We start from the raw sequence: 14,675 nt of genomic DNA, 5'->3' as shown, positions 1-14,675 counted from the left end.
TAGGACAAGTTTCATTAGAACAAAAGACAAGCGAGCAATTCAATTTTTCACTAGTCGGCGGAAAGTCCACGGGAACTTATCGTTTTAAAAACGGATTTTACGGGCTTAGGTCAATGCCGGCGGAATTCCAAAAAGTCATTGATAATTTACTTAAGGAATTCCCTCAGGCTAATGCGTTCATCGAAGATATTTTAATTGCTTCTAAAGGAACTAAGATTGAGCACATTGCGTTAGTGGAAAAATTTTGAAAAAGCTGGACGTTTCTAATGTCGCGTTAAAATTACGAAAATGTGAATTTGCGAAAACCGAGTGCGAGTGGCTCGGATATCGAATTGGGGAAAATGGCATCGCGCCTCTAGTAAGAAAAACGCAAGCGATGGAGGACCTGAAAATCTCAAAACTTCGAAAGCAATTGAAGTCATTAATGGGTTCAATGCACAGTTTACATAAATTTTTGCCTAAACTCGCGGATGTAAGCGCACCATTAAGACCATTACTAAGTCAGAATAACAATTTTGTCTGGACGCCCGTTGGCGAAAATGCGTTTCAACAATTAAAGTCGCTCGTGAAAAACATTGTCGAATTACGACACTTCGACATTCACCATGAAACAAGAATTATCTGTGATGCTAGCCATGATTGCCTAGGGGCCGTATTAGAACAGTATTGCGCCTCCGGTTGGCACCCGATTTCGTTTGCGTCCAGATATCTTAATCCGGCTGAGAAAAAGTACTCTACCAATGAATTAGAAATACTCGCAGTAGTGTGGGCCACGGAACATTTTCGAAATTATATATATGGCCGGTATTTCACAGTTATATCGGATCACAAGGCAACACTTACATTGTTAAATTCTTCACCGAAGGGAAATAAAACGTTTTTCAGCCAATTAACTCGATGGTACGATCGATTAGTGCCATATAACTTTAAAGTTGAACATAAACAGGGGTCAAAAATGGGAATGGCAGATTATTTGTCTCGGTTATCGTCCGCAGAGGCACCCGAGACAAGTCATTATGATGAAAGCTTTACAGTAGCGAAAATAAAAATGATAATTGCAGCATTGAATCTTAAGGATCAAATGAAGCCTAGGGGTCAGAAAGTGAATAAAATTAGGCCAAAACCGACGGTAGAGGGCGATCAGTCATGTTTCGATACAACGAAAACAGTTTCATCCAATGGGAATAAAAGAAAAGATGAATATGCAAATGTTCACCGTGAGCACAAGCGCTCAATAGAGGGCGTATTTACATGTAACCGGCGGTTAACCAATCAGCATCGAAATATTTGCATACCGGCGGAAATATGCAAATGCCGAAGAAAGAAAATCAGACGTTGTTCTCAGTACGTAAATTCAAGTTGAAAACCTTCAAATATGAGTAAAATGAGTAATAAAGATATGATAAATTCACCTGAAAAAAATGACCCACCAACTTCCGCCATTGTTAACACATCAACCAACTCTGGAGATGTCAACCTCAACTTTGTTCTCAATCGGTTAAATCATCCACCCAGTGTCAGTTCGGATTCGGATATTGAATTAATACCACCTGAAAAGTTGCTCAAAAACAAACAAATTCTAATAAGTTAAATACGATTATCTCATTTCCCCACCAGTTTCCCGGGTTATCCTACCCACTTGTACAGAATTACCAATGGATTTACTCAATAGTACCATCAGACAGTAAAATCGTTAGAAAGATAGATCACCCGGAGGTCCTGAGTTTGAAATTGGTAGAAGCAAATATAGAAAAAGATCCAATCAGGGACAACTATCAGGGATACAATCAGAGACAAGAACCCACGAGCCAAGGAGATCATAACAAGACTGGGACAAAACTACGCTCAACACTACAATGACTTTGCCGTACGTGAAATTGCCTGTGGATGGACGACCGGTTGGCCATACCGAAAGATATGTCATCAGCAGTACTCAATTGTTTACACCTTAACCATCATCGGCGTGACAAAATGTTTGCAGCCGCAAAAGATGCATGGATACCACTTATGCACAGGAACATCGCCGCTACAGCAAAGTACTGCAAAAGAAGCAGGTAAAAATCTTAAACCAGATATTCCAAAAAGTGACATGGGGGAAACTTATGTGCCTAAGGAACCGAATGATTTGGTCCAATTAAATTTCTGGGGCCCGGTCAATTACTTAAAGGGTCGGAAGAAGTATGTACTTGTAGCAGTTGACACTTTTTTGCATTGGCCGTCGGCATATGTCTGTTCAAGTAACAAGTCTACGAAAGTATTGAAGTTCCTAAGGAAGTACATAATTACTCATGGACACCCAAGGAAATTGCATATGGATCAGCCCACTGGGTTTTTCTCGTATGAAATTCAAAATTTCTGTAACTACGAAGGTATTGAACTCATTAAATCTCTGGTTAAGGACCATCGCGCGACGGGAATGGTCGAACGAACAATTGGGTCGATAAAAAACTACGTGCTAACTTATCTCCAGGAAAATAAAAACTATAAGTTTGGAGTAATGATATCCCGTGCGCTCAGCGCGTTACGTTTTGTGCCACATTCTAAGACTAAGATAACGCCTTTTGAAGCTTATCATGGAAGAGAAGCGAATACGGCTCTGCGAAATTTAACGAAAAAACCATCATTGAAAAATCTAAATTGGAACAATGTTGTTAACGAGAAGTTATCTTGTTTAGACAAGGCGGGCAATCTCCCGGATGTAGAGTTAACCCTAGATTGGGATAAGAGAATAGAAAAACCGCAATCATTTTGGATGACGAGGAGTTAACCGAAACGGATCCCAAGGCTCAGGAAGTAGCTGATCCCAAGGAAACAAGACAAGTACCAAAAGCTCCAGCATGGCTCAAAAGGCATAAGACCAGCTCAACAACAGTCTAACAAAGGACTGGAAAAACGGACCCGAAGGACCCAAGAAGGTATAAATGTTTACCATTGAAAATTGAAAAATTAACTAAACACACGATGCAGATGGAAAAAGGGTCGTTACTAAGGCGAAGTGGTATTTCTTTTAGATCGGCGGCTGAAGAAAGCCAAATTGAGGATAGAAGTGACTCGTGCACCCCAGGTCCTAGTAAAACCGTAAAAAGCACCCCGGGCCCAATTGAACCCACAAAGTGCAAGAAAAAGGCCGAAAAGGATCAAGTTGAGATGGAAAACGCGCGGAAATCAATGAAACACCGTATAGTAGAATACAGCGCGGACGAGAGCGAGGACGACGAGGATAGCGAGTGGGAAATTGAAAGGGACGAACCGGCGAGAATTACGGCGAGCGGGGGAGAAAATGTACCGTCGGGAACGGACAAGGAGATGTCACCGAAAACCGTCGGTGGCAAATGAAGAAAAGGCGAGGCAGCGACGAGAAAATCAACACGACAGAGACTTGGAGTTGATAAAATGGGGGTAGTTATGATCCATCGAATAGAGCACAAGTAACATGATGACAAGAGAAAGAAACCTTAAAAAGAGGTTTGGCAGGTGTGCCTGAAAACTCAATTTAAACTAAAACTGAATTAGTAACATGAACATATGGCAAAAGAAACAATGAGTTGATAAATTTTATATCTACGCTTTAAAATTTATTTGTGGTTGCCCGAATGAGATAGGGACCAGTTTTGAGTTTATGTAAGTGCTATCAATTTGTTTGAGATAGGAACCAGTTTTGAGTTTATGTAAGTGCTATCAATTTGTTCCTTCTGTCTGGAGACCTGCTGTCGTGACCTTGCGATCTCTAATGTCCGATGTGATCTGAAATAGAGCAGTGCAGTAAGATTTCGATTTGATGCCTAACAGTTGCCTACAATTGAACTTAACAAACTAACCTTTTTACGGCACTTTACATTTACGTACTTCAACAGTACAATAAATGTGAATCATGAAATGTTTATTTTCAAATGGAGTTTTGGATTACCGAGAAATGCATTTTCTCACTAGTGCGGACCTAGTTTTTTCACAAGGGATGTGGGTCAAATTTTTGTCAATCGAATGTGTTATAACGAATAAAAAAGTTTGAGCAATCGTTTTATTTGTACTGGTGCTATAAAATTGGGCAAAAACAAAACTGGACAAAAAATAGACGAGGAAAAATGAAACAAAATTTTAACCTTTGGTTGCGAAATTGGTTGAACTTGATGAAACACGTAGTAATCATGTACAAAGTAATCATGCAGTTTTCAAAAACTAGGCACTGCTTTAAAACAAGCTACTTCTTTGGATTATTGAGTGCGTGCAGAGTCAGTTTTTAGCAGGCTTATACTTCACGTGGTTCATTCTCACTTTTTACAATTTAATCTGCTACTATCAATTTATGTCTCATGATACTTGTACATTGTTGAATTCAAACGGCTTTTGCGGTTTCCCCAGCTCACATGATCATCAGATTTATGGAGTTTTGAGTGGTTTTGATAGGGTGAGCATGAAGATCAAATTTGTTTGGAATATATTTAATAGTCAGTATATCATTTTTGTATCAAAACATTTATAAGTAAGTTTTTGCAGATGGTGAAATAAGGAAAAGAACATTTTTCGGTTCCAAAAAGTTTTTGAAAATTTTGGCGAGACGGGTGAGGAGGGAGCTGTGCGGGAGGAAATGTTTAAAAATGTTTCCAAAATTTTTAAATCTGTTCTTTGATGTCCCTTGAATACTAATATTTCATTTTGCAAAAAGTGTTAGTGTAAGGATAATTTTTTGAAACGCTTCTTTAGTGCAGTTTTTGGATATTTTTGACCAAAAATGGATTTTTTGAGATGCGCCCATCCTCAAGATAAACAAGCACCCAAGATTGCTTAAAAATTTGTAGTAAATCAGTCAATGTTGGTGTCATAAAATAACTAACAGAAGTGGACCCTTCTAAACTAATTACTGGGAGGGGGTATTTATGGGTAAGTGTTTTAGGAGAGGTCCAAAAATTTCTAATTTCACTTTTGTCCAATATCCACGCAACCGCATATGTTGACAATTTATGTCAAGTAAAAAAAAATTCTAACCATATACAAAAAATTAGGTTTTTGGTATATTTTTCTGTGTTAAAATGTTAACATTAGCCTACATGGCTAAAATCACTATGTGCAGTTTATCTGCGCAATAACCGCCATTTACACTCTGGAATTCCTTGATTCGTGGGTTTTTGGATGAAACACAAAATTTCAGAGCAAAATTTTTTCCTATTTTCATTTCATTTGGAGGCCAAAACTGCGTGTTCAAAACTGAGTTTCAGGATATTGGATAAATGATTAATATCTATACTGAGTTTCAGGATATCGGATTGAATTTCAAAGCTAAATTTAAAAGCTGATTCTAATGCGTTTCCCAAATTATGATCACCAAAAACAGCTTGCCGGAAAAATTGTACGGGTTACATCCACGACTTTAAATAACCAATACTTTAAGATTTTTTGCAAATCCCACTGATAATGGCTAAATCTTTGCTTTTAAATTCCGCAAATGCTAAAAATTAACTCCGGATTCCTGTGATCTTCAAGCAACAAATTGTGCGCTTATCCAGTGTCCAGTGCACAATTTGGCCTCGTTAGTAATGGAAAAAAAAATGCTTGTCATACACTTTTATAATATGGAAAAAATGCTTATCATACAATTTCATAGTATAAAAAATTGCTTTTGTATTTTCTTACAATTTGTGTGATAAAATATGGCAAAAAACTTGATATTTAATTTCAGAGTGGCAAAAAATGCTCTTAATAAAATTTCATAGAATGGAAAAATGATTAATTTGCTCTTTTCAAATCATTTTTTAGTCCATGAAACTGTGAAATTGTATGACAAGCATTTTTTTCATGGTATAAACTGGTATGATATGCCTCTTTTATCAACCGGGGTACTGATTAACCTCCAATTTAGATCCTTCAGTTACGTCAATTACGTCTATTCTGAAGTTTAAACTTATGAAAAACTCCATATTAGCATTGCACACTAGAGCTTCTTGGTCAAAAAATTTCATCTAAATAACATATGGTCAAACGATTCATTTTAGAAAGAAATGCCCAATTTCAACAAATATTGCGTCAGACTCAGATAAATTTGGGATCACCAGTACGATAAGTCGGTGAAATTGAGATTGCAAAACATTCTTAATCGCTGCAGAGTTTTCTTTACAAAATTGACGACGTCGGATAAGACTTCTCGGGTAAGATGAAAGGAAAAGGGTCTTACCTGATTTACTAGACAATTCCTCAATTTAATCGCATTTCATCCGCACTGGATTAGAAAGCTGGTTGAGCCTATAAAGAAATATGGGACTCTCAAAGCAAACAAAAAATCGTATGGCGGATTTGAGTTTTAATGGGATACTGCTTCTCTGATGTAGTGATGACTCTTTTTGCTGCTCTAATGCCCATCGTTTCAATGTTTTTACTTTCCAGCAAAGTTGTATCTTCTGTTTTCTTTCGTGCAAAAATACACATTTTTAACAAGACAATGTTAGTGTTTTCCGCAACTTGCAGTGTTTTAACAAGCCCTAAATCCTCCATAAGGAACCTCTTCAAAAAGCAGCTATCAAAACTGATGGCATTTTACGACAACGTTATGGCATAATAAAACCCAAACTTTATGATACAAGCACCAAAAGACGACCGACCCCATAACGCTCTCAAAAAGTCCTTTTCTCTCATAGACTTTTTTGAAAACTGAGAAATAGCTTTTATCGATCTAAAGTTCTCGGAACCAATTACATACTTTTTCAGAAAAGCATGACCCTGCCGGTTGACGAGCCGGACAAAACATGGGTTGATGCTGTAAGGCGGAGTGTGAGCCTGAATTTCGTCACAAAAGAGGATGCAGTAATCAACAAACATGAAGAAATTGACAAACATATAATTTTGTTAACATCAGCAAAAGGTTAAATAAGACATGTTGTATAAAACAATTTTACGAGTCAACAAATAAGAACACGACTGCTCGTATCAGGGCGAAACCCTGAATGTTCGGACTGCCTTTTAAGGTTTGTCATACCGCTACTGCAGTAGCAGTATTTATATACGTATGTACAGCTAACCTTTGGTGCTCAATTATTATTTTATGGTATGTTCAAGGTCATACGTAAGTGATGACACTGAGATTAAGCGAGAGATCAGAGTTCTTAACAATGATCTATCTCTCAGTACAACACCAAAACAAAAGAAACAGAAAACCTAAATTCAATATCCAAAATACAGTATTGAATTACAACTTGTTTTCAATCGATATCGCAAGACATATCACATGGCGCAGCCAGCAGGATTCGCAGCTCAAGACAACAGAACGGATATGGGAATTCCGGTATTTTGGGCATCAGCGAATCTAGACCCTCCGTGGCAATTTAAAATTTGGTTCGAACAATTTCTCATGGCGGTTACGGTCAAAGAAAATGTGAACCCAGAGATTATTTTGGAAGAACCAAAAGACATATTAGAGGAACCACCACCACGCCCGGAAACGCCCAGGGATGGGGAGAACGAAGATGCGAGGAACGCTAGGATTCTTAGAGATAAGCTAGCAAGGGATAGAGTAGTATTGGAGAACGAAGACAGGAAGACAAGAGGCCCACGAGTCGGACACAATGTCTTCTACAACGAAGTACAAAAGAAACTGGTGTCAAGATTATTTTTATCTTTGGGTACAGAGGGAAAGAAGAGATTCCTACAAAAGAACCCGCACGTTGAAATATCGAAAATGACGTTCAGGGAAACTACAGATTTGGCAGAAGTCTCGTTTCAAAAGGTAAAATGTGTAACATACGAAAGATACAAGTTATTTACGAGAATGCAAGAATCTGGAGAATCTCTAAAATCATTCCACGCAGCGTTAACTGCTCAAGCAGCCCGATCAGAACTGGGAGCATTGGAAAATGAGATAGTGCGAGACTTGTTCATCTCGAAAATGAAAAACATGACATTGCAGGACACGTTGACATTCGAAACTCTAGATCCGGTGGAAGTTTTAAAAAGGGCTAAAAAATTCGAACATAGCAAGTTAACCACAATGGCGTTTCAGAAGACTAATGCTGCGGCTACAGGGGGATCAAGTAGCAATTACACCTCGGGTGTGAGGGTAAAACAGGAACCTGTAATGGCAGTTCAAAATTTGGGGGGGGGGGGGACAACCAAAACTCCAAATAGAAGAGAAACGCATAAAAGACAGAATAATAACAAGAATCAAAACACGAAAACAAAACCATGTAATAGATGTGGAAGGACGTTTGAACAGGGACACCTAAAAAATTGTCCAGCGATGGGGAAAATCTGTAAACACTGTGGCAAACCCAATCATTTCGCTAAAATGTGCAGATCCCAACAAGTAAGTGAAGTTGCGGAAGAATCGGAAGGATCGGTAGAGGAATGCGATCAGATCAGTCGAAGTTATGTCGATACAAACCTACCAACCGGAAAATGAGCGAGTTTCAAAATATGTGAAAAACCGAATCAACGAAATGAGAAACAAAACAGACGGAAAAGTGGTACGAGTTCAGAAAATAGATTCGATTCGCGATCCAACATTGAATCGTGTAAAATCACTAAAGGCCATGGTACGAATAGATAATCAGATAATTCAATTAACAGTGGACACTGGAAGTCCTGTTTCATTTCTCAACTGGGCCACGACAAAGGAAATTATGGAAAAATCAAACAAAGTGAGATTCATACCGTCCGATAAATTGAACTTACAAACCAAATTTGTGGAGTACAATAAACAACCGATCAGTATTCTGGGAGCCCTAAAAACCAATCTGAGGTCAGAGGGCTGGGAAGTAAAGGGCGCAACCTTTCTGGTATCAGAACGAAAAACCAGATGCATCATGGGATTAGACCTGCAAGGACAAGTGGGAATAGTGACTACACAAAGACCAGCGCCAAAAGAACTCACCAGGTTTGACGTGCTCATGTGCGAGCAGTCAGAAGGTTGGAAAGAAAAATTTTTCACTAAATTTAAAAACTTATTTGAAAGACAAGGCATTTCGAAAAATCACATTGTCAGTTCAAAATTCAAATACCCACTATGTCCGATTCAAGAAAAGGGGAGAAGAATCCCAATTCACATACAAGATAAAGTCGAAAAAGAAATCGAGAAGTTATTGACAGAAGGTCATATAACAAAACTTGATAAATGTACAAGTGATTGCTTTATCGCCCCGATTGTGATAACAGTAAAGAAGGACGACTCAATAAAATTGGCAATGGATGCAAAACCAATCAATAGACAATTGTTCAAAAACAAATACCAAATGCCAAATGTAGATGAACTTATTGATGGGGTAAGCCAGATTGTTACCGAAAACAAAAAGGGTACGCTATATTTTTCGGTGTTAGATTTGAAATATGCGTACAGTCAATTAAAATTGGCTGCTGATACAGCTAGGCAATGCAATTTTAACATTGTTGGCGGAAAAGCAACTGGAACTTACAGATTCTTGACAGGGTTCTATGGTCTAGCAGATATGCCAGCTGAATTTCAAAAGGCCATGGATAGAACCATCAACCACGCCAAAAACACGTTCTGTTTTCTGGATGACATACTTATTGTGTCAAAGGGAAGTGAAATCGAACATGCAGACTTAGTAGAAGCAGTATTAAAGAAATTGGATGCGGAAAATTTGGCATTGAAACTATCAAAATGTGAATTGTTCAAACAAGAAGTGAATTGGTTGGGTCATCATCTCTCAGAAGAAGGGGTTAGACCAAAAATCACTAAAACGGAAGCGGTAGTAAACTTGAACACGCCGAAATCTCTAAAGCAACTAAGGTCATTCTTGGGAAGCATAAATCACTTAGCTAAATTTATACCTAACGTAGCAGGTCTGACTGAGAGATTAAGACCACTTCTTAAAGAAGAAAATCAAAAGAAAAAGTTAAAAAACATGAAACTCCCGGTAAAAAAATTCGAATGGGGAGATGATCACACAGTAGTATTTAATACTATAAAAGAGGCTGTGGCAAATATTACGAAAGTACACTATTACGATGCAAATCGTGAAACACGAGTTAAATGCGATGCTAGCCATGATGGGCTAGGGGCTACTTTAGAACAACAAAATGATGAAGAGCTATGGGTCCCAATTTCGTTCGCATCCCGATACTTAAACGCCCAAGAAAAAAAATATTCAACAAATGAGTTGGAGTTATTGGCAGTTGTTTGGGCAGTAGATAGATATAAACACTACCTTCTGGGGAAACCATTTACCATCGCAACTGACCATAAAGCGCTTACAACAGCATTGGATGTTAACCAATCGAACAAGACCTACCAATCACGTTTAACCCGGTGGGTTGACCGGTTACTGCCATATCAGTTCAACATAGTTCACATTCCGGGGAGGGATATGGGCATAGTTGATTATTTATCGCGTGATCCTTTCAATGATCCATGGCCCGAATCAGAATTAGATGAAAAGTTTGTAGTAGCGACAATAAACTCCTTTGATGAAGCGTTCGACTGCTGGAACAGTAGGCTTAAAGCATCAAGGTCGCTCAACCGGAACGAAAACGTTCTAGAATGTTCTAGAAGGAATGCTAGGAAACAGTCATCAAGTAATGGTTGCTATAGCAACCAAAACGGTCAAAACCGAACAAAGCTCGACCGGAACGAGAGAAAACAGTTTCCACGACTGCAAAAACAGCTAAACACAACAGTTCACCAAAAACAAATCACTCTTTCGTCAAATCAACCCAGCAAACAGTCAGTCTTAAATAATTGCAAAATCAAAAAACGACCAGTACTGAGAAAAAGAGAAAAAACAGACTCAAGGATCGAGATGTCAGGAAATGAAAACAGATCATACGACTGGTGGTCGAGCTCACCACAAGATTGGCGGAAGGAGGAGCGCGAAGAAAGCCTAATGGACCCAAAGTGGAACCGATCACTTTCCAACACTAACGAACTCTCGGGAGAGGCGGAGATCACAGAGACAGTTCATCGTACGAGAAAAATAATACGAGGGGGCCGAAAAAATAGGGACAGTTCCGACAGCGAAACACGTCATGCACAACGAGTAAAATGGTCGTTGGAACCGGACCAACAAAGAATAGCGGATCAAAGACTGCTCTCATTCTGGCAGTTAATAGCCGGAGATAACAATGTTCAGGAAAATAGAGAACTGGTGGCTCATACCCAAGAAGTCAGCGACAGCTTGGAACACGAATCGAGTTCAACATCGCCTAAACCGATCGCATCGGCGGAACGGAAACTCAGTGAGGTGAATGTAATAGAAGGGGACCTGACAACCACAGAGGAGGCGGAGAGTGAGGAGGAAGTGTGCTCAATTCAACCGCCAAAGGGACTGGGTAAGAGACTGCAAAAGCAGCACGAGTAGAGACCCTGGACAACCTCGCAAAACTGTTCGACAAAAACTTACTAGCAGAATTGACCACAGAAGACACGTGGATGGACCGCCTCAGGCGAGTGGTAGAGAGAGGGGACAAACAAGGATTCGAATTGATGGGACCTTATACAAATCCGTTGTGGTCACAGATGGCAGTTCAGGACGACTGCATCTTGGTGAATAATCGGCTAGCAGTACCAAGTCAACTAAGACAAGCTGTCCTGAAACGAATACATCGAGGGCACCCAGGACAGGAAGCTATGTTGGGAGCAGCGCAATATCTGTGGTGGCCACACATGAATAAGGACATTGTGAATTTGGCAGAGGAGTGTCGTAGCTGTACCAGATATGGTAAGAATGTAAAATACCTTATTTCGAAAAATTCGTCAAAACCACTGTCACTGCTCACGCAGCCGGGACAGGAGGTACAGCTAGACTACGCGGGGCCTATAGAAAATCAAAAAGGAAAAAAAAATCTACCTTCTAGTAGCTATAGATCGATTCTCGAAATTTCCATCAGTGAAGGTTACAAATTCCACAAGTGGAAAGTGCACAGTAAAATTCTTGAGATCATATATCGACACACATGGAGTTCCTGAATCAATTCGTTCGGACCAATTTTCAGGCTTTAAGGGAAAAACTCTAAAAAAAATTCTGTTCGGAACTCAATATCGAGCAAAAATTCTGTCCGGTGGGGGACCACAGAGGTTGTGGTTTGGTTGAACGTACAATTCAAACAATAAAAAGAAGACTGGGAGTGATGATGCTCGAAGAAAATAATAAATCAATCAAATTATGTCTCAGCGCTATAATGAGAGATTTACGGTGGAACAAGCAGTAAACAATTCAAGTATCCCCGTTTCAAGCACATTTCGGCAGACTACCAAAATCAGAATTTAAAATTGTGAGGGATAGGTTTTTAAATAATTCTGATTATTTAGACAAACAGCACTTGGAACGCTCAGCACTGACGGCCTCTCAAATGAAACGGAGAATTGACCAGTCGAGAGAGAATCTAAAAATAGTGCGCAAGGGACAACTGAGCAGGGATACAAGCCCACTGCACAAGCAGCAGCTAACATCGGACAGAGACAAAGAAAGGGCCAAAGCTTTAAAGGAATTGTTGGAGGCGAACGCCCGCTGGAACTACGAAAGAAGGGACGCGGCTAAAAACGACATCAGGAAGTTAGTGGACGAGACAGGGCAACTCAATCCCGATCTTCGAAAGGAAATGATCTACTCTTGGGAGAAAGGATTTGTGGAGGACAAAGTAGAAAATCAATGTAAATCACCACCAAAGACAATACTTCGAAAGGATCCACTAAGGAAAAGCGGACAAGCCTTAACCAGACCACTAAAGGGGAAAATCGCTTCAGAAACGGACTCAACAATTAAGACATCGGCCGGTTCGATTTATAGGAAATCGGATATAGCCCAATCAAAAACGGTACTGACGCAAGAAAATCAGCGAAGCACGAGTAAAAGTCCATCGTCGGAACCTACAAAAAAGTTTAAGCGAATCAGTTCTCCAGAACTACTAGAGGAGATGGAATCGGAGGACGAACTTCAAGGAGAAATGGAAATCGCAGATGCAATGAATCCAATAGAGTGCTTTCAGAAGAGCCAAACAATAGTCACTTCAAGGGACACAGAAGCCGGGGGAGGTTTGAATCTTGCAGTCAAAAGAGCAAAACCCAATTTGGCGGGCCCAAAACCAAATACAGAGGAAAACAACATAAACAAGCCGGAGAAGAGCGGAAAGCAAAAAAACGGCCGCAGCAAGAAACAACAGGGGACAAATCAAGCTGCGACTGCAGCCAACCCGGAACAAGAGCAAGCAACATCTAAGCCGGAATCAGAAACAGTAGATACCAAAATTCAGTCAAGTTCTACTCCGAAAGCAAAACAGCGTCCGAAACTGAAATGCATTGATTCTCACACTCCTCTAGAAGATATAGTTGACATATTTCACAATCGCAATTTGGCACCGTCCGAATGGGAGAAGTACGCGGACCAATTGCTAAAAAGAGGAGTGCAGCGAGTTGCGAATGAACTTCGAGAAAATCCTCAACAAAGCTCGGAATTGGACACAAACTTCGAACCACCACAAAGATTTTCGGACGAATCAAGTACGGAAGAGTCAGGTATTAGACGAAGTTCTAGACAAACGAAAAACAAAGAACCCAAACGATTCGGAGATCCGATAAAGCATTCAATCAAAGAAATATCAGAAAACCTTACAGGAGGAGGTCTTTTAAAGGAGGCACTTAAAGAATACAGAAATCAACTGAGAGATTTCAAAGATCGGGATGACAGACCATTGGAATCGAAAGTGCGACGACTCGAAAGACATCTGTTTATGCGAAAATTCGGATACGCTACTTAAGACGAGGGAGTAGATTGGAACCCGAGTTGGGAAATAGAGCTGTAGGAAAACTGAAAAAAAATACGTAATCGAAACTCGTCACTTCTCCAAAGAGACTTCCTTTTGAACTGAGCAAATTAAAACTCTTTTTAAATAAAATATCCTACTGATGTTGTATAATTTATTTCTTCCACCGAGGGGGGCGTGTCATACCGCTACTGCAGTAGCAGTATTTATATACGTATGTACAGCTAACCTTTGGTGCTCAATTATTATTTTATGGTATGTTCAAGGTCATACGTAAGTGATGACACTGAGATTAAGCGAGAGATCAGATTTCTTAACAATGATCTATCTCTCAGTACAACACCAAAACAAAAGAAACAGAAAACCTAAATTCAATATCCAAAATACAGTATTGAATTACAACTTGTTTTCAATCGATATCGCAAGACATATCACAAGGTTTATGGGGCAGTTATAACATTAAAATTTTAAATGTAATAAAACAAAATGAAAACTTTTTTCTAAAATTTGAAATTTTTTATGAAAATCATCACCCCACACGCCATATAAAGTGCAAAAAGAAAGATTTCGCTCATTTTAACAAATCAATGATGGCAAATGAGCTTCTTTTAACCAATTTGGACAATTTCTAAGACGGAATAAATCTCCGCTTCATTTTAATGCGCGAAATATATCGCGCGTTAATCGTCCCAAATTGGCCCAAATGGCAATATTTAAAACCTCATAACTTTACAAAAAAAGATCACAGCTGAAATATTTTTTCACAATTGAGCTCAAGACAACAATACCTTTCGAATGGTATAAAAAGTTCTGTCAAAAATGGCTAGTTAAAAAGTCGAAATTTGTCTGAAGAAAAAAACCCACCCCGAGCACAAATATTCCCTTATTTTCGTAACGAAAGTCGGAAATATAGCTCAACCAATACTGGCTTCTAAACTATATAACAATTAAATATGAGTTATATGGGAGAGTTGAAT

This window comes from Symsagittifera roscoffensis, chromosome 1 (assembly GCF_963678635.1).
Source record: "Symsagittifera roscoffensis chromosome 1, txSymRosc1.1, whole genome shotgun sequence".
NCBI lineage: Eukaryota > Metazoa > Xenacoelomorpha > Acoela > Convolutidae > Symsagittifera > Symsagittifera roscoffensis.
This window is presented reverse-complemented; position numbering follows the sequence as displayed.